This window comes from Schistocerca piceifrons, chromosome 6, assembly GCF_021461385.2.
Source record: "Schistocerca piceifrons isolate TAMUIC-IGC-003096 chromosome 6, iqSchPice1.1, whole genome shotgun sequence".
In the NCBI taxonomy this organism is placed as follows: Eukaryota; Metazoa; Arthropoda; class Insecta; order Orthoptera; family Acrididae; genus Schistocerca; species Schistocerca piceifrons.
This window is the reverse complement of record NC_060143.1, coordinates 100,632,247-100,651,976: the sequence shown is the minus strand read 5'-3', so window position 1 is coordinate 100,651,976 and position 19,730 is coordinate 100,632,247.

Below are 19,730 nucleotides of genomic sequence, written 5' to 3'. Positions count from 1 at the left end.
TTGTCTCACGTGTTCCAACATTTCTACGGAATCCAAACTGATCTTCCCCGAGGTCCGCTTCTACCAGTTTTTCCATTCGTCTGTAAAGAATTCGTGTCAGTATTTTGCAGCTGTGACTTATTAAACTGATAGTTCGGTAATTTTCACATCTGTCAACACCTGCTTTCTTTGGGATTGGAATTATTATATTCTTCTTGAAGTCTGAGGGTATTTCGCATGTCTCATACATCTTGCTCACCAGATGGTAGAGTTTTGTCATGACTGGCTCTCCCAAGGCCATCAGTAGTTCTAATAGAATGTTGTCTACTCCCGGGGCCTTGTTTCGACTCAGGTCTTTCAGTGCTCTGTCAAACTCTTCACGCAGTATCTTATCTCCCATTTCATCTTCATCTACATCCTCTTCCATTTCCATAATATTGTCCTCAAGTACATCGTCCTTGTATAAACCCTCTATATACTCCTTCCACCTTTCTGCCTTCCCTTCTTTGCTTAGAACTGGGTTGCCATCTGAGCTCTTGATATTCATACAAGTGGTTCTCTTCTCTCCAAAGGTCTCTTTAATTTTCCTGTAGGCAGTATCTATCTTACCCCTAGTGAGACAAGCCTCTACATCCTTACATTTGTCCTCTAGCCATCCCTGCTTAGCCATTTTGCACTTCCTGTCGATATCATTTTTGAGACGTTTGTATTCCTTTTTGCCTGCTTCATTTACTGCATTTTTATATTTTCTCCTTTCATCAATTAAATTCAATATTTCTTCTGTTACCCAAGGATTTCTATTAGCCCTCGTCTTTTTACCTACTTGATCCTCTGCTGCCTTCACTACTTCATCCCTCAGAGCTACCCATTCTTCTTCTACTGTATTTCTTTCCCCCATTCCTGTCAATTGTTCCCTTATGCTCTCCCTGAAACTCTCTACAAACTCTGGTTCTTTCAATTTATCCAGGTCCCATCTCCTTAAATTCCCGCCTTTTTGCAGTTTCTTCAGTTTCAATCTGCAGTTCATAACCAATAGATTGTGGTCAGAATCCACATCTGCCCCTGGAAATGTCTTACAATTTAAAACCTGGTTCCTAAATCTCTGTCTTACCATTATGTAATCTATCTGATACCTTTTAGTATCTCCAGGATTCTTCCAGGTATACAACCTTCTTTCATGATTCTTGAACCAAGTGTTAGCTATGATTAAGTTATGCTCTGTGCAAAATTCTACAAGGCGGCTTCCTCTTTCATTTCTTCCCCCCAATCCATATTCACCTACTATGTTTCCTTCTCTCCCTTTTCCTACTGACGAATTCCAGTCACCTGTGACTATTAAATTTTCGTCTCCCTTCACTACCTGAATAATTTCTTTTATCTCGTCATACATTTCATCAATTTCTTCATCATCTGCAGAGCTAGTTGGCATATAAACTTGTACTACTGTAGTAGGCATGGGCTTTATGTCTATCTTGGCCACAATAATGCGTTCACTATGCTGTTTGTAGTAGCTAACCCGCACTCCTATTTTTTTAGTCATTATTAAACCTACTCCTGCATTACCCCTATTTGATTTTGCATTTATAACCCTGTAATCACCTGACCAAAAGTCTTGTTCCTCCTGCCACCGAACTTCACTAATTCCCACTATATCTAACTTTAACCTATCCATTTCCCTTTTTAAATTTTCTAACCTACCTGCCCGATTAAGGGATCTGACATTCCACGCTCCGATCCGTAGAATGCGTTTTCTTTCTCCTGATAACGACGACCTCTTGAGTAGTCCCCGCCCGGAGATCCGAATGGGGGACTATTTTACCTCCGGAATATTTTACCCAAGAGGACGCCATCATCATTTAATCATACAGTAAAGCTGCATGTCCTCGGGAAAAATTACGGCTGTAGTTTCCCCTTGCTTTCAGCCGTTCGCAGTACCAGCACAGCAATGCCGTTTTGGTTAATGTTACAAGGCCAGATCAGTCAATCATCCAGACTGTTGCCCCTGCAACTACTGAAAAGGCTGCTGCCCCTCTTCAGGAACCACATGTTTGTCAGGCCTCTCAACAGATACCCCTCCGTTGTGGTTGCACCTACGGTACGGCCATCTGTATCGCTGAGGCACGCAAGCCTCCCCACCAACGGCAAGGTCCATGGTTCATGGGGGGTCAAAATTATTATATAATATAATATAATATATATATTATATATATATATTATAGAATATAATATAATTATATAATATAATCAAATAATAATCAAAATTATTATTTGATTATATTTTGTTGTGTGAGTGCGTGAGAATGATTGAGGGAGAGTGTGTGGAACATATGTAAAAATTTAATATTTTATTTTACGTAAAACCTTCTACAAACGAAACATGGGAAATTTATGTTGCAACCATGATTCAGGTGACTACATCTGTGTGAGCATGTTTTTGTATAAAAGCAGCCAGAATGGAAGTTAGAGACAGTTTAATATTTTTTTGTGGGATCTAAAATTTAAAAACCTCTCTCACACCGGCCTATACTATCACTGATCAGGATAGTAAAAAACATGCGTATATTAAGGGAATTTTCATTCACAAAGCAGGCTTACCACTTTCACAAAGTTCAATACTGTTCTATCCTGATTAAATTGAGCTTAACTTAAATTCCATAAGGCAGTGAAGCAATTTCGAAGTCTCGGTGCGACGAAAATTGTCAGTCGATCTCCTGAAAACATTTGTAATAATTAGTAACGTTCGGTGATCACATGGGGAAGACCGGAGATCTACTGGTAGGACCGTGTTAGCCTATTTATTGAAAGTAATAAGCTGGATATCTTGAGCATACAAAACGGCAGGTTCGTCCAGTGTAAATCAGACGTTCCCCACTGATCCCGTGCAACACAGCGTTGTAAGCAGACACTGTCAATAATAATCAGTTACATAATACGCGAACTCACTTACTTTACTTCAGTTCATGTCTTAAATTCCTTCTCATACAGAATCTCATCAAGATGGCGGCTAGCTCAACAATACATACATATACATCTTTGTTCTTTCACGGCTAATCGGCAAGATCTTCTTCATTCTTTTGATAAGAGAAAACATAGATAGCAGAGAAACTATTCCATGGAGTAAATGGACGCTCCAAGGAATAATAGGGCTTGAAACTACTTTGGATTGATAATCATCGTATATTAAAGTTTAGGAATCGGTAAGAAAAGAAGAGATATTTCAAGATATGTACTGAGTTATATAATTTATAAAATTTCTGAAAATATCGCGAAGAGACCGCTGCAAGAGACATTACAGCGGAATAAGTTAATTTATCAATTTGACGAATATTTCGCACTTTCCAAATTTTGATTAAACATAATACAAGAAATGCAAGTTTTGCTGACATTAATTACTATCAAATTAGTGGTTGGATAAGACAAGATTTGTCGCGAGAATGGTCATTTAGATCTACAGCCAATCAGAACTAAGCTGTTCCCACGCGTATTGAGGAGTGTGTAGGGAGGAGAGTACATTGAGGAAGTCGCTTGCTAGCCGTCCTGCGGATAGCACGATGTTAGATCGCTCCTTAAAAATACTCTGTAAGATGAGGTAATAGTGAGCTAATTTCGGTTGAAACATGTCGTGACTCAAGCGACTGGAGTTACGAACAGTTTAATGAAAGTTTGGTGTTTCTAAGTTCAATAGTTTGAGAGGTATGAGCGAGTGAACTTTCTGGTCGTAGCAACAACTTCGGTGGCGTGTTTCGTGCTCTGTACGGAATATTTTGGCGATCACTTCTTACGAAGAAGACCACTGAAACGACCGAATGTTTAACTCGTGAGTAGTTGTGGAACTGTGACTGGTAAAACGTGAAAATTAGTCTGGACTGACTTTCTAAAATTCTGGCCGCTTTTCGAGTAAATATTTTTTATACAGATAGTGAACTTTCAATGATAACGTTTCACCATATTAAATACAGACTTTATAGCTATTTCATATGTTTCAAAGAATAAACAGAGTTAATCTAATTTAAACTCTTTTCTACAAGTAGACTGAATATCCCGAACGGCCGATTTTTTAATCATGAACTTTCAGGAACTGACTTTCAACTACAGTTACGCGGCCTCTGTGTGGTAGGTATTAGGCAGTGGTTTCACCAACGCTGCTTTACACTGCCTATCACATATCTGCTACCACAGAGTGAAGGGTTATCGGCAAGAATCCTGTAGGAGTAGGTGGACTGAACGATAGCATTAACAACAACATAGACGACCGACCCCGGCGCGCCGCAATTGGTGCATCGGCTAGGAAACGTGAAGTTAAAGTGAGTGCGAACTTTAAAAGTAGCAGTGTAGCTAACTCATTAAATGGAAGACCCACACGTGCAATGAATAAACTGATGATAGAGGATTCATGTGGTCAAGGGAAAGAAGGTTTAGAAAGGACAGCTATAGCGAAATGGAAGATTTAGCGGCTAGAACAACCGGTGGAGAAGCCGGATGACGACGTCGGCAACAGCTGATCATCGCGCGACAACGAACAACAGCTGCCGGGAGTCTGCGGCAGCTCGCAGCAGTGGACGGGGTGTGGATCCAGAAACTACCTCTGCGGGGGCAGAGCTTGGCCAACAGATCTGCTGAACATCTCACCGTGCTGACGACGATTGAGAAAAGCTTAGTTGTATTCTACTTCGCTTGGTGTGTGTGTGTGTGTGTGTGTGTGTGTGTGTGTGTGTGTGTGTGTGTGTGGAAAGAAACATGTAAACATGGCGGAAAATAATAACCCTGCTATAGTAGACAAGAATATGCGGGTAGATTTGGAGAAAGTAATACATGCAGATGATGCAGTGGCTGGAGAATTTAATTTTGATGCATCACAGGCAAATGATAGTGGCTTGCCAGATTCAATGCGTGCTAATTTTGAGACAGACAATGAGCAGAACACGGTGGAAACTGATGTAAAGTTTACACTGTTACGTGTTCAAAACCTGAAAAGGGAATCGAAGGTTGAAATCTCCACACCTATTTCTATTCTGGAGGAAAAAAGTGAAGCAGAATCTGAGGTTAATGTTCAGTTTACACCTATTACTGTTACAGAGATAAAACAGGAACCATTGTTAATTGCTTGTGATCAGAAATATAGTGTTTCAGACATTTTAGCAAATATTTTGAAACATATGGCATATATGAATATCAAAATGAATGGATTGGATTCATAAATTAAAATTTCATTAAACTCTGATATTAACACTAAAATGAACGAATTGGGTTCTGATGTAAAGAAATTCCTTAAGTTCTGAGATAAATGGGTTGCACACTGAAATAAATGGGTTGCATATTGCAGCTGATGGATTGGTTTCTGAAGTTAATCAAGGGATTACTAACATGTCAGTAGAAATGGAAGCCAGAATGGAAAACAAAATTCCTAAATCAAGAGATTCATGGAAAAACGATATGACTTTGATTCGTGGCAGTGTAAAAAGTGAAATTACTAAAGTAAAACAAAAATGTAATAAAGCTGTTGTAACTGTAAAAAATGAATTGACATCTTAGATTCAGCAAGTTGCTGATGACAGCAAACAGGTAAAGACGTAACTGTTGATTTAAATAAAATGCAGGAACAAGTAAATAATGTGGACTAAAAATGTGAGAATAGTCACACTGTAATGGGAAATCAAATCAAGGAAGGAAAGGGTGTGTGTGAGAAATCTGGTCTGCAAGTGGCTTCTAAATTTACTAATCTGGAAACTAACATAACTCATTTTAGTACAGCTGTAGGTGAACAACTACGTAACCATGATGGTAGACTAAAAAGATTAGAAAAAAGTGTTACTAATAGAAGTGGCTATGTAATGTCTAATGGTATTATAGAGTCCTCAAAAATTGCATATGTGACACATCGGCAGTTTTTGCGATTTGATCCAAGTAAAAATGTACATCCTTAAGAATTTTGGGGTGATTTTGAGGACGTTTTGCCCAAACCACTAAATGACGAGCAAAAAATTGGCTTCAGAGCGTCAAATTTGATGGGTGGAGCTAGAGTCTGGGGAAATTGGGCAGTATATAAATATGACAAGATACAGGATTTTAAAAAGGCATTTTTTGAGGAATATTGGCGCAAACAAAAGCAGATCGAAGTTTTCAACAAATTCTGGCCAGGTGAAAAATATTATCCGAAGAAAGATAGTATTAAGAGGTTTGTGCAAAAATGGATCACAGCTTTGTCATATTTGAGCTCTAAAGTGGAGACGAAACAGACTATTAGGGGGGTAGAGAATAAGTTGCCTTTATACTCTCGTAATAAAATAATCTCTGCACCTAGGGATGATACTGATAAATTTACTAACTTGAGAAGGTAGAAAATCTTCTAAAGGAGGAGGAGAAGGCTAGAAACAATTATAGGCCTCCCATTAAGCAAAATGGAAACAGAGCCGAGGCACATGTGAATGAAACAGGAGTGCAAAGATCCACTTACTACTGGGGCTTACTGAGTCAGTACATGAATTATGGGCAGTGAAGAGTGGTTAGTTTAAACCAGTATTACGGCGTATTAAAAAAACATTTACTCCAACATAAGGTATCTTTGGAGTTATGTCGGACCGTTGTTAATAGCTGGACGCAGCAACGGCATAGCAACGGAACAATAGACAGAAAAATTTCATCCTCGCTATGTATGATGTGAAAAACGACCGTAATGATGAAATCAAGAATCAAGATTTTTATTCATCTCGGAACTAACCAGACATAAAAATAAAAATAAACGATTGCAGTTTACCAGTTCGCACAAACTGAGAAGACTGTTGCCGACAGATAACAGAATATTTCTAAAACACACGAGGAGTTGTGTTCTTACGAGAGTTAAAGGTGCTGTTACACGTCATACCGACGGGGACGCATATCGTTACGAGTCTCCTCCCGGCGAGTGGAGAAGGATGGAAGGGACGTCACACCAGCCAGGACTCGTTCGGGGTTACGAATGTTATCTAACTTTAAAAGAGGATGCACATTTCTTCCGAAAGCCATTCGCTGTTGCAGAAGTACATAAAGAAGCTGTGAGAGATATGGTTCAGAAAATGCTTAAAAGGGACATTATAGAAAGGGGAATTAGTGTGTATAACAACCCATTTTTTGTGGTGCCTGAAAAAGATGGTTCAATTAGGCTCGTTTTGGACGCTAGAGCTTTGAACAAAATAATATTGCAAGGGAGTGAGAGCCCTGAAGATATAGAAGAATTATTGCAAAAATTTGAAGGTGGAAAGTTTTTCACATCGATGGATGTAACGTGTGGTTACTGGAACCTACCCTTAGCGAAAGAATCTAGGAAACACATAGCTTTCCTGTTCGAGGGAACGTGCCATCAGTACAAGGTTGTGCCCTTTGGGTTAAACATTAATGTTTGTGCATTTGTTAGGACAATGTCCCAAATGCTAAGTGACCAGTTATTAAGAAGAAATTACAGTTTATGTGGACGATGTGTTCATTTCAACTTCCACTTGGGAAGAACGCTGTATGTTGTTGGTTGAGGTTTTAGAAGCAATTGAAAGGGTGGAATGAAACTCAGATTAGACAAAACGGAGTTTGTGAGGAAAGAAATAAAATTCCTGGGACGTATGTTAGTGGAAAAGGAATTACGCCCAATCCTCAAAAAATTAAAGCCATTACGGATTATTTAGCACTTACAACCAGAAAGGTATTACAAGGTATGTCAGGCCTTTTGAATTCTATCGAAAATTTGTGCCTGGACAATTATTCAATGCACCTTGTCTGAGAGAACTATTAAAGAAAAATGTACCGTTTGATGGACAAATGAGTGTCAGAGGGCCTTTGAAGAACTTAAAGGGGCGCTGCTCAGATCTTAAACCATCCTGACTTTGCCAAGCTTTTTTGTCTTGGGTCAGATGCATGTAGTTCTGGTCTGGAGGTGGAACTGTTCCAAATGGAAAGAGGAGAAAATCAAGTTCACAAAACGATCGCGTTTGCTAGTCGATCGTTGCAACAGGCGGAAAATAACTATGGCATTTCGGAGCTGGAAGCTCTAGCTGTTGTATTTGGGCTACAGAAATTTGAACATTACCTATTAGGTCTCAAAGCAATAGTTTACAGTGACCATCGGACCTTAACACATTTGCAGATATGTCAACTAAAACTCGGCAGACTGAGGAGGTGGTCACTGTATCTCCAACAATATGATATAGAGATAAGTACATAAAGGACTCAGAGAACATTGTAGCCCATGTATTGTCTAGAAATGTGAAAAAAGAAACAGGCAGGAAATAGATCCTTTAGGACAACGGGAACGGAGTGATGTTTTCCTGGAAACAATACAATTAGAGGAAGAAGGACCGCTTAAACGCATTTGTAAGAACCTCAGGAGGGAACAAGATCAAGATGACAATATGAAACGGGTAAAAAGCCGGCTAGGTCACCCAGATTTTCCGAAAATGGGGAATATTACAAAATACATCAGGAGATACTGTTTAGGAGAAGAAAGAACGATGAGGAAAAAAGGCGCATATGTTTCCCAGAACAACATGTGGACTTGCTGATAGATTATTTGCGTAAAAAGTACTGGCATTATGCAGCCAGAAAATTATTGCGAAGTTGAATGAGGTAGAAATTTTCGATAACATGTGGCGCAGGGTACAGAAATGGCTGAAATCTTGTGACAGATGTCACAAGGTGCGAGCAAATAATAGGATCGTACAGGGACAAATGTAGTCTGTAGGACTTCAAAATAGGCTAGATCTCGTAGCTGTGGACCTTTATGGCCCTTTACCTGTATCAAGGAGTGGTTGTGAATATGTCTTTGTACTGATAGATGCATTTACCAAGTATATTAGATTTTACCCTATAAAAAAGGCCAACTCCAGAGTAATTGTCAGCAAACTAGAGACAGATTATTTTGTAAACATTGGGGTGCTGAACGCCATGTTATCAGATAATGGACCACTGTTTTTGTCCAAGAAGTTTGAGGAATAATTAAACAATATAGAACATATAAAGATTTCAGCCTATTTTCCCCAGGAAAATAGGAACGAAAGGATAATGAAAGAACTAAATCGCCTGTGTAGGACGCATTGGCACAAGAGGCACTCAGTTTGGGCTAACTACTTAGAATATTTTGAAGAGGTGATCGATCACCTGAAACATGAAACAACTCATTTTGCATCTGTAGAGTCAATGCGTGGTGTCAGACCAAATAACTCATTATATGACTTAGTTGAATTTCTGATTCTTACTGAATGACCATAGAACAAAAAAAGAGGTTAGCACGGACAGATATAAGAGAAAAGGCTCTGGAAAGAAAAGGAAGACACGATGCGAGAACTTGTCCCTATATAACATGTACACAGAGAGTAAATGCCATCAGAAAATAAGAGAACTGGTAAAAAGATATTTTTGGAGGTAAATGATTACTAAAGACTAATGTGGAGTGAAAGTGATTTAAAAAGGTATACTAAAAAATAGTGTAATGTGACTCCTTAATACGTTATTTGTAAGCCATATTCAGAATATGTATAAGTGATATTGAAAGATGTTTGTAGTAAGAGGCACAAGGAAAGTGTCTAGTAGATGTAAGTAAATAGATTATGTATCTGATGTTTATTTGCGAACCACGTAAGTTGGTGTAAATACTTTCAACATTTCCGGTTATTTTGCATTATCTGTGTAAAATAGTATGTTTTATGTGAAGTCATGAGATATTTAGTAGTAATTGTAAGGTAAATATTTTTTCTGAAAGGAGAGTTAGTCTTTGCCCCAGCATACTCATTAAGGTGACACTGAAGAAAATGCAACAACTGGTCAAGTCTGTCAAAAGAGGCATCCTACCTCATTTTCATGGTAAACCTAAACCGTCACAGCCTAAACCATCTGTGCGTAAACTACATCCTCCACACACGACTCTTTGAGCCTACGACACTCTGGACAGCCTGCATAATTTGAAAAATGGTTAACCTGCGACATATAGTACCCCAATACACACTTTCAGATAGCCCCATTGAAGACTGCCGCTGTGAACAATGGTCTTTTCCGAGGTACCCACTTCCAAATGATTATCCGAAACAACTCTTTTGGCGAACTTCTTTTCATGTTTGTTCACCTTCATTTTACGAGTGGAGGGGGGTTGTATTAGCTTAACAGGAGTCATGCTGGGACAGTACCTGCCTTAGCTGATTTCACTCCCTCTTCTTAAACTCTTGTACTGGGTACATTCATTTACTGTATGGACTAACTTTGGAAGTAAGGAGTGCTGTGAATATGGGACAGGAGATGCGGTTCGAGGCCCGCAGAGCCACAAGGAGCCGTGGACGTGCTGGGCTGCCTTCACAGAGGGAGAAAAACCAGCTGGCAGGGGACTCAACTCTAATGCCAGGGAAGTCGCTTTGCCGCAGGGAGAGCTTGCAGACAGACTGTTGTCCGTTTATAGGATACCGTGTGGGTGGCAGTGATAAAATGCCTTCATTCCAGAAGACAGAGCTCTGTCATCAGTTGGCAGGCGCTGGGAGTGTTCATCGGAGGTGAGGGTATCATCTGGAGAGTCCCAGGGAAGTGTGGTAGGTCCACTGTTGTTTTCTATCTACATAAATGATCTTTTGGATAGGGCGGATAGCAATGTGCGGCTGTTTGCTGATGATGCTGTGGTGTACGGGAAGGTGTCGCCGTTGAATGACTGTCGGAGGATGACTTCGACATGATTTGTGATTGGTGTAAAGAATGGCAGCTAACTTTAAATATAGATAAATGTAAATTAATGCAGAAGAATAGGAAAAAGAATCCCGTAATGTTTGAATACTCCATTAGTAGTGTAGCGCTTGACACAGTCACGTCGATTAAATATTCGGGCGTAACATTGCAGAGCGATATGAAGTGGGACAAGCATGTAATGGCAGTTGTGGGGAAGGCGGATAGTCGTCTTCGGTTCATTGGTAGAATTTTGGGAAGATGCGGTCCATCTGTAAAGGAGACCGCTTATGAAACACTAATACGACCTATTCTTGAGTACTGCTCGAGCGTTTGGGTTCCCTATTAGGTCGGATTGAGGGAGGACGTAGAAGCAATTCAGAGGTGGGCTGCTAGATTTGTTACTGATAGGATTGATCATCACGCCAGTGTTACGGAAATGCTTCAGGAACTCGGGCGGGAGTCTCTAGAGGAAAGAAGGCGTTCTTTTCGTGAATCGCTACTGAGGAAATTTAGAGAACCAGCATTTGAGGCTGATTGCAGTACAATTTTACTGCCGCCAACTTACATTTCGCGGAAAGACCACAAAAATAAGATAAGAGAGATTAGGGCTCGTACAGAGGCATATAGGCGGCCATTTTTCCCTCTGTTTGGGAATGGAACAGGGAGAGAAGATGCTAATTGTGGTACGAGGTACCCTCCGCCACGCATCGTATGGTGGATTTCGGAGTATGTATGTAGATGTAGATGTAGAGCTTGTTGAATGATATACTTGGGCAGTAAACATGTTCTGGCTTTTCTATAAAAAAAAAAAAAAAAAAACCTTGACAAAACAGCAGTGACCAGCTTAACGGAAGGACGCCGCAGCACTACTAGCCTTGTGTGAAACTTTTGAACATTTCACAGGGCCTCTACTGCAAGGCTAGCTGGTGGATGAAATGAGCACTGACTGGTCTGTTAGCAGTGACGTCGTAAGGATGCACAGTCGGCGGGATGCCTTTTTGAAAAGAGAGGAAGAAATTCTATTGTTTGTTGACAATTCGCCGTTTCTGGGCTTGATATATTGTCAAAGAAACAATTACGCCGTTTGCGAGATGTAGCCTCTCTTAAGAAGGTAAGAAGGCTAGTGGTCACGTTTTGTTGGCTCAAAGACAGGAGCAAGCAGCTGGGAGGAGACTGGAAATACACAGATGTGCATACAATTGGTCACAAGGGTGAAGAGCCACAGAAGTTGGAGGAGTCCCAGGGCTGAAGCCACAGGCAGGTACTGGAGGCCAAGTTGCGGTTGCGTTCTCAGACTGCGAGTCTCTGTGTCTCCTCTCTGCTCACAGTAAATTGAAGATCATGGTAGGTATCGCTTACAGCTCCGGGATATTAGTTCAAGTGAGGGTGTTGTAGTTCAATTGCAAGATGGGAATCACTGGCTCATATTTGTCAGTGTTTCCTCAGAACTTTAGGATTCTTGAGCCGGCCACGGTAGCCGAGCGGTTCTAGGCGCTTCAGTCCGGAACCACGCGACTGCTACAGTCGCAGGTTCGAATCCTGCCTCTGGCATGGATGTGTGTGATGTCCTAAGGTTAGTTAGGTTTAAATAGTTTTAAGTTCTAGGGGACTGATGACCACAGCTGTTAAGTTCCATAGTGCTCAGAGCCATTTGAACCAGGATACTTGGTTGCTGATTCCACAGAATTAGGTGCAAGACTGTATGTAACTCCATGTGTTTCAGTAACTTTGCCAAGTCAGAGTTTTGGTTTGGAGATCTCATAGTGAGGTACATATTTCTAAGGTTCTTGTCCACCTCACTTTTGCTCCATTATCGTTCATACATCTTTTATACCAAACCATAATGTTACTTAACTTCTGAGTTTATTGTCACAACCGTTTCCTCTAAATGGTAAATATTACGTCAGTTCCCCTGATTCAGAATCACTGCGAGGGCCAATAAATTGCAACGTTAGTAATTCCATTGCGAACATTCACTTCAGCACTAGCTCTCAAGGGTGTATTTGATTCTTGATTACATCTAGATTCATTTAGACTTCACTTTCTCACACACGCGTGGTTTTGCACATTGCATACCGTTCCCTTCGCTCGTAAGTTAAATTGGACCTACATTCACTGCCAGCTGGAATCCCTGTCATGTTTGAAGCCGATTTTCATCTACATTGAAGAACACTCTCACTCGGACCCTATTAGCTACAATATTTATACGATGGCTCCTCTCTCATAGTGTTACATGGCTGCACTTTGCACTCTATCCCTTGTAGAAACACTACGCGCTGATTCATCAACAGACTGGAAACCTCAGTCATGGCGAAGCCATAGGTACGACCAAACACGATGGTTTCTTTCTGCCATTCTGTCACATAATCAAGACATCTTACTGGGATCATTCAGTACAATGTACTGGCACATCCACATTGCTGCACTGGCAGTGACGGAGGATTACGTAACTGTCTGGTACCAATTGTAAACCGTTTGAAGCACTAACAAGCTACCCGTGCTCTCAGTTATGGAGAGACATTTTCGCCGGGCGAGCTTTGTTTATACTGCAGAGATTAATGCCTTCCGGCCATGTATCGTATACCAAAGTTCTTACATTTTACGACGCTTTTACTAGTACCTGTTGTAGCATGACTGATAAGAAAAGCTCCTCTATCCTGCATCAGCTAAGTTACATTTTATTTCATCTACTAAGTGAGCAGTACCGACTGTTGGCTGGTGGCTGGAAGGTTCTCACGGAAAGCTGCGGATTCCGGGGCATACCGTGACTACTGTGGAGTTGCAGCGATAAGGCTTTGCTCAAGCTGAGAGGCACTTCCGGTGTGGTTCCCAAGGCCTGCTCGGATTATTCTGAACTTGTGGTTTCCGGGAATTCATGGCTGACAAGCGGTCGAATCGGCGCCTTAGGCCACAAGTCCCCACTTGAAAATCAATAAATATCTGTTCACTATGAATGTCAGCATGAATCCTACCTCTCATTTCCCATAAAACATGCGAACAGTTTGTGCAATTCTGTGTATCGTCCCCGTTCCCGAAACTGTGTGTGCATTACGGCCTCCAACAGTGGTAGACGTAAAAATCGGTACCAAAATATTAAATTGTTTATACTTATTTATACACCATGTCAGAAAATTTTTGCTGCATTTGCTCCATTCTCATGCTTCGAGGCACATTTACGCTCGTTACATTCGCTACGGGCACTGCCATCGTCAATCCAACACACTTAGGGCTGAGAGGAGAGAAGCCTAAATTCTGATCAATTATTTCCTGGTAGGCGTACCGTGCCAACTGCCATTCGCTTCTCGGTTGTTGTCCGGTGTTGACGGTGCAGTTCGGTGATGTAAGTGTCGCTTTTTGCTGCAGCATGAGGTGCCATCTCAGAGTCTGTGCTGTGAACAGCTCGTATTTATCTGGTTGTTTGTGGAGCTTCGATGCAGAATTCTTTTGTCCATTTCTCCTGTTAATTTGAAAGTGCTGGTTACGCAGTTGAGGATCTCTGATTACGTTCTTCATTCACTCTTCCTAACTATGTCAATCAAAGTCCTACATATTTAACTTCAGTATTGTGGTGTGCGTACTCCTAAGACCTTCAGTACACACACCATCAGATTATTTGACTTGTCGCTCTAACGAAGTGGCGAGTGTCAGCAATATGTCTCGTGGTCTTATTGTGGCGTGTTTATCTTCTGCCGTTAGGTCAGACGATAGAAATGCCACTTGCACGCTTAGAGTAGCAGATTGACGGTGACCAGCTTTAAACAGAACTTGATTAATTTTCACACACATTTATTAAAATAATAAAAAGGCATAGATATTACGTAACTTGATTCTGGATGCTGTTTACAACTGACAATCTGTAGTTCCTTTGATCTTGGTACGTTAATCTTATTCTCACATACCTCAGATACTTGACAAAGTGTCTATTCATTTATCTTCAGAGCTATGTACAGGAATATGGTAATCTTATTAGGCGCAGACTGAAACTTGACTATTTACTGGTACAGACAAATGCAGACTAATACAGACTAATGCAGACAGATGCAGAGTGACTAATCGGAGGTCTGTACACTTGTTATAATAGCTGGAGCGTTCAGGTATCACTGCATGAGTGTGATCCACGAGGAGAAAAGGTTCTACGTTTGCAGCAATCTCATTGGCTGCGTTACATATTAATACGCAGATTGGTGGAAGCAGAATTTGGTCTGTCTCTAAGGCGGCGCCATCTCGTAGTGCGGAGACGGACGAGCGCTGCGCCTGCGCTGTTGTGCTTAGTGGGGCGCGCTCTAGTGGGAAAGTTGTGTACACACTGAATACGCGGAACTATGTACACAACAAGTATTTCATGTTAGGCTTCTGTATTTTTGTTTTCAAGTCACATTGCCGTAGAATAACCATAGCATGGCACAGAGATTTACACACATCACTTATGGCGTACAATCGCTGTTATCGACATTGTGTGTAAGTGTAAATGTTTCATCCCCATCGTCAAGCAATTACCTAGCTCCTATACAAATAACAGCATAAGATCTGCCTACACATTAGTCTTCATTCTCTCTCCATCTCCACACCCTTCATCTCCTTTCCCAATGCAACTTCCACCGTCCACCCCTCCCGGCTGATGAGCTTTGCCCTGACATCTACCCTTCCTACCAACTCTAACCCCATCTTCCTGCTTCCTCCTCAGAGCTCCCCCTCCTCCCCCTTCCTCCTCCTGAGCGGCTTCCCCCTCCTACTCCCCCCCCATCTCTTGTGCCCCCTTTCAGTGTCTCTGCACTCCCTCCTGCCCTGTCTTCCCTCTTCATCTCCCACCCCATGTGTCTCCCTTCTCTTCGTGTACCCACTGCTGCCCCTCCTCTCTTCATCTCGCCGCTTCCCCTGCTGCCCCTTTTCCATCCTCTCTGCCCTTTCCCTCGGCAGGTCCCGCCTGGAAGTTTTATTCTTCGTCGTGTGTGCTCCATGTGGGTTTTAAGTGTGTTGTTCCGGAGTGTTTTTACTACTGTGGCCGACTTTTAACGTGTGCATGTCCATTCAGTGCCTTCTCTGAGTTTTGAAGAATCGCCAACTGTGTTTTTTAACTGTCTGGTGACTTTTTTTTTTTAACTATCCTCCATGAACGTCTCCGTGTTAGTCTATATTTTACCTCCATTTTCTCCAGATATTCTGTTTTAAGTTCCCCTTTAGCGCCTTATGTATGTAACATTTTATTCTTCTTTTAAGTTTTCATGCCACTCGGCTGAAGAGCGGCGGATTGTGCCACTGACAGCCCTCCCCTGCCCATATGGGGCAGGAGAATGAAATCACAATAAAGAAAAAAAAAGTAGTCTTCATTCTTCCCTCTGTCGTTCCACATCGAAACATAGTATCGTACCTGCAAAGTAGATTCAGTGAGACGAACTGTGAGAAAAATCAATAGAGCTCTTTTAATTTTGGCCACTAACGATTTCATGTCCGAGGTTTCCATTGCGTAATTCTTACCTGAAGTGCTGAGCTCATTTGCCGCTCAGCCATTCCGTAAACCCCAGTATAAACCGGCGGCGGTTATTTGCGAGAAAAATCGCGAGCCAGCGCGCGCTAAATTAGTCCTCGCTCCCTCGGAAAAACATTCCCCGCTGTGGGCGCAGCCGAGCTGCCGCTCGAGAATTTGTTTTAAGGGCAGCGTTATTCGTTACTGGCTGCGTTAACGGACGATGCAATTATTCTCATCGGTGCCCTCTGTTGGGGCGCGAGCCAACCTGCAGAGGTGGTTGGGAGGGTGAGCATTGAGTTTAGCTCGCCCTCTGATGTTCCACCACGCTCTGCAGACACGGCGTCGTTATTAAACGACGCTCATTATTAGGGCGAATGTTAGAATACGAGAGACACGTACGTATTTCAGGCCACTAGCTGCATTCGTAACTGCGTCCACTTTACATATAAACATGCTGCAAAGTTACTTTTCTAATAGCACAACGTTAATTAGGTACTAGCAGCAACTCTCCCACCAGCGATACTGCACGTACAAAACAGCTTTAAACGTCTGACTGGAGATCGGCGCGTGCCCTTAATATCAAACACTGAATGACCGCAGTTTGGGGAGTTTCCATTTTAAGTGAGTTTCCGGTCTCGGAGCCTTATTTTAAGCCCAAAATTATTTCTTCAAAAAATTATTTCTTCGTACAATTCCTTAATAATAAACAAAAGTACATATCTAAATTACAGTGTAAATAATTTTTCGTCGGTAAACTAGCCTATGCAGCAGAAATGGCGGCCAAAATACCTACGTGCGAATGGCACAAACGGTCTGCTTGATTGAGGGTGACGTATAGGTCTGCAGTTAAAATTAAACATGTACATTAACAAAATTAAATTATCTATGGAGTGAAACTCGAAAATCTAATTTCCTGAAGTGTATTTGGAAATGGTGGCCACCTGAAAACGTAGGTACTAGAAATCGACCGATTTCGTTGCCTTTAAACGTAAATAAATAATAAACATATTTAAAAATGTATCTTTTTTAGAGTCACCCAAAGATACAAGCGTCTATTTTATTATATCCAAAATGGAATCCATTTTAACCGAGTAGTTTATTTAATTATGTGAACCAGTTTAAAAAAGATGTCTCCAAAAATGCCCATTTAAAATTTTTGTGTATATAACTTTAGAATGCCCCAACTTGCGATCAATCTTCTCTCCCGAACCATATGGTAACCCCTCCTCTTCTTCGAAGAACTCAATTTCTAGAGTGCGAGGCTCTCCAGCTGCGATTCCAACCACGATGCTGCTCTCGATAGAAAGCCTCTCCGAACGCTTGAGGGCCTCCTCGTCTCTTTTCGTCTAGACTCTACAAGCCGTGGTACTGATAACGACTCGCATGGGCTTCATGTTATGCGGATCACCCTTAAATACACCGTTAAGACTCATCTATCGTCCGACTGTTAGCAATCTGGACGACTTTTAGACTCGAAAGCTAGTGTTTTGGAGCATAAATCCAAATTAAAGCATTCAGTGCTTCGTTGTTCCGCGTATAGGTTCCAAGATATTTATCAATTAAATTGTCGACAGCCAGATGTTTCTGCGTGTCAGAAACGTCTTCAGTAACGTCACTCCTCAGTGGCCGCTTATGATCAAAACCACCCAGTGTCCCGCTCAGCCGGCCGGAGTGGCCGTGCGGTTCTAGGCGCTACAGTCTGGAGCCGCGAGACCGCTACGGTCGCAGGTTCGAATCCTGACTCGGGCATGGATGTGTGTCATGTCCTTAGGTTAGTTAGGTTTAAGTAGTTGTAAGTTCTAGGGGACTGATGACCTCAGCAGTTGAGTCCCATAGTGCTCAGAGCCATTTGAACCATTTTTATCTCGCTCACCTCAGCTTGCTTTCATTTACACGATCTTTCAAAGCAGTAATTGTGCTGCGTGTTGTCACTCGCTAACTCCTGCGGTAAAGTGTCACCATAACGGCTTTTTTCATCTGAAAAAATGGTTCAAATTGCTCTGAGCAGTATGGGACTTAACTTCTAAGGTCATCAGCCCCCTAGAACTTAGAACTAATTAAGCCTAACTAACCTAAGGACATCACACACATCCATGCCCGAGGCAGGATTCGAACCTGCGACCGTAGCGGTCGCGCGGTTCCTGACTGTAGCGCCTAGAACCGCTCGGCAACCCCGGCCGGCTTTTCATCTCACTTTTGTCGAAAGCATGTACTTGAGACATCTGGTGGGCAAGTGAAACATCTATATCGATATTTTCTTCAACCTGGAATGTTATTATACCTTTACAAAGAGAGAGTGGTCTCTCAAACCGCCGAAGCACCGAGAGCTGCTGAAGCGGTCGATTGTGCGCTTCCAGTGAGTTTCAGGTACGAAGAATAACATCCCGACAGAATCCTTTTGATTACATATAATTATACTGAAGCAACAACCGTTACTTTGATATTGTTTTACCAGGCAACCAGTTTTGACCTTTCAATCATGTCATCTTCAGGCCTATCACATGAATAACACAAAGTGCCACTCGTCCATGGGTAAGACAATGCACCGATATGGTGCCTGGATGTCTAATCAAACACCTTTAAGCCTTCTAATTTCCAAACTGTTACTTTATTTGGTTAGCAGTTTCGGCGATTTACTGTGCCATTCTCAGGCCCCCGACCTCGGTTCTGGTCAAAGTAGGAGGTAGCATTCTAATATTGGTAGTTGTAGATTTCTACCTGATACAGCGACCACTTCAACAGAGATTGGAATCTTCCTAGACGTCGGTCAGGTCTGACTTTTAATCCTCTTAACTTTCGCATCAACCGAGAAATTGAAGCCAACAAGCCTCGCACTGGTACTAAGAACCTCTTGAAAATACGAGTGTAGTGACGTAACACCTGTAAATGTTGGAGCTTAAGCTTCTCGCAAAGTACCCGAAAAATCTGCTCAGACTGAAAGATAAAGTTGCCCGAATGGGCTATTTTGGTGTAAACACCGCTAGGTGGGATTGTCATGCCAAGCAACATCCTAATATGCGGCAAGAAGCTAAGCCTTCGCTACTACGGTAAACCGTATTTTCAAATGAAGCTACTTTGTACGAGACGCACACAGGGTCAACTAAGGTCTTTGTAAAAGGAATTGCACTGCCTGACCAAAAAAGTGTAGCAAGCAGAAGGGGTGGAGGAAACGGAATGAAACTTCACGGCTTAACAGGATCTGTGATGTTATTGCAGTTATTCCTAGACTGAGTCGGATTACCTCATCGTGGCAATATGAGCGCACTTACCAAACTGAGTCAGGTGACGAAGTGGTTAACACACTGGACTCGCATTCGGGAGGACGACGGTTCAAACCATAGGCGAGCTATCCTAATTTAGGATTTCCGTGATTTCCCTAAATCGCTTCTAGCAAATGTCAGAATGGTTCCCTCGAAATGGCAAGGCAGACTTCCTCCCTCATCCTTCCCTAATCCCATGGGACCGATGACCTCACTGTTTGGTCCACACCCCAAATTCAACCAAACAACCAACCAACCTACTTATCAGCATCAAGACGCTGTACCTCTGGTTTGGCTGCATGCACTGATCCGATTGGGAAAGGTGTCATAAAGCTGTTCTCTGTTATGTCCATCTTTTC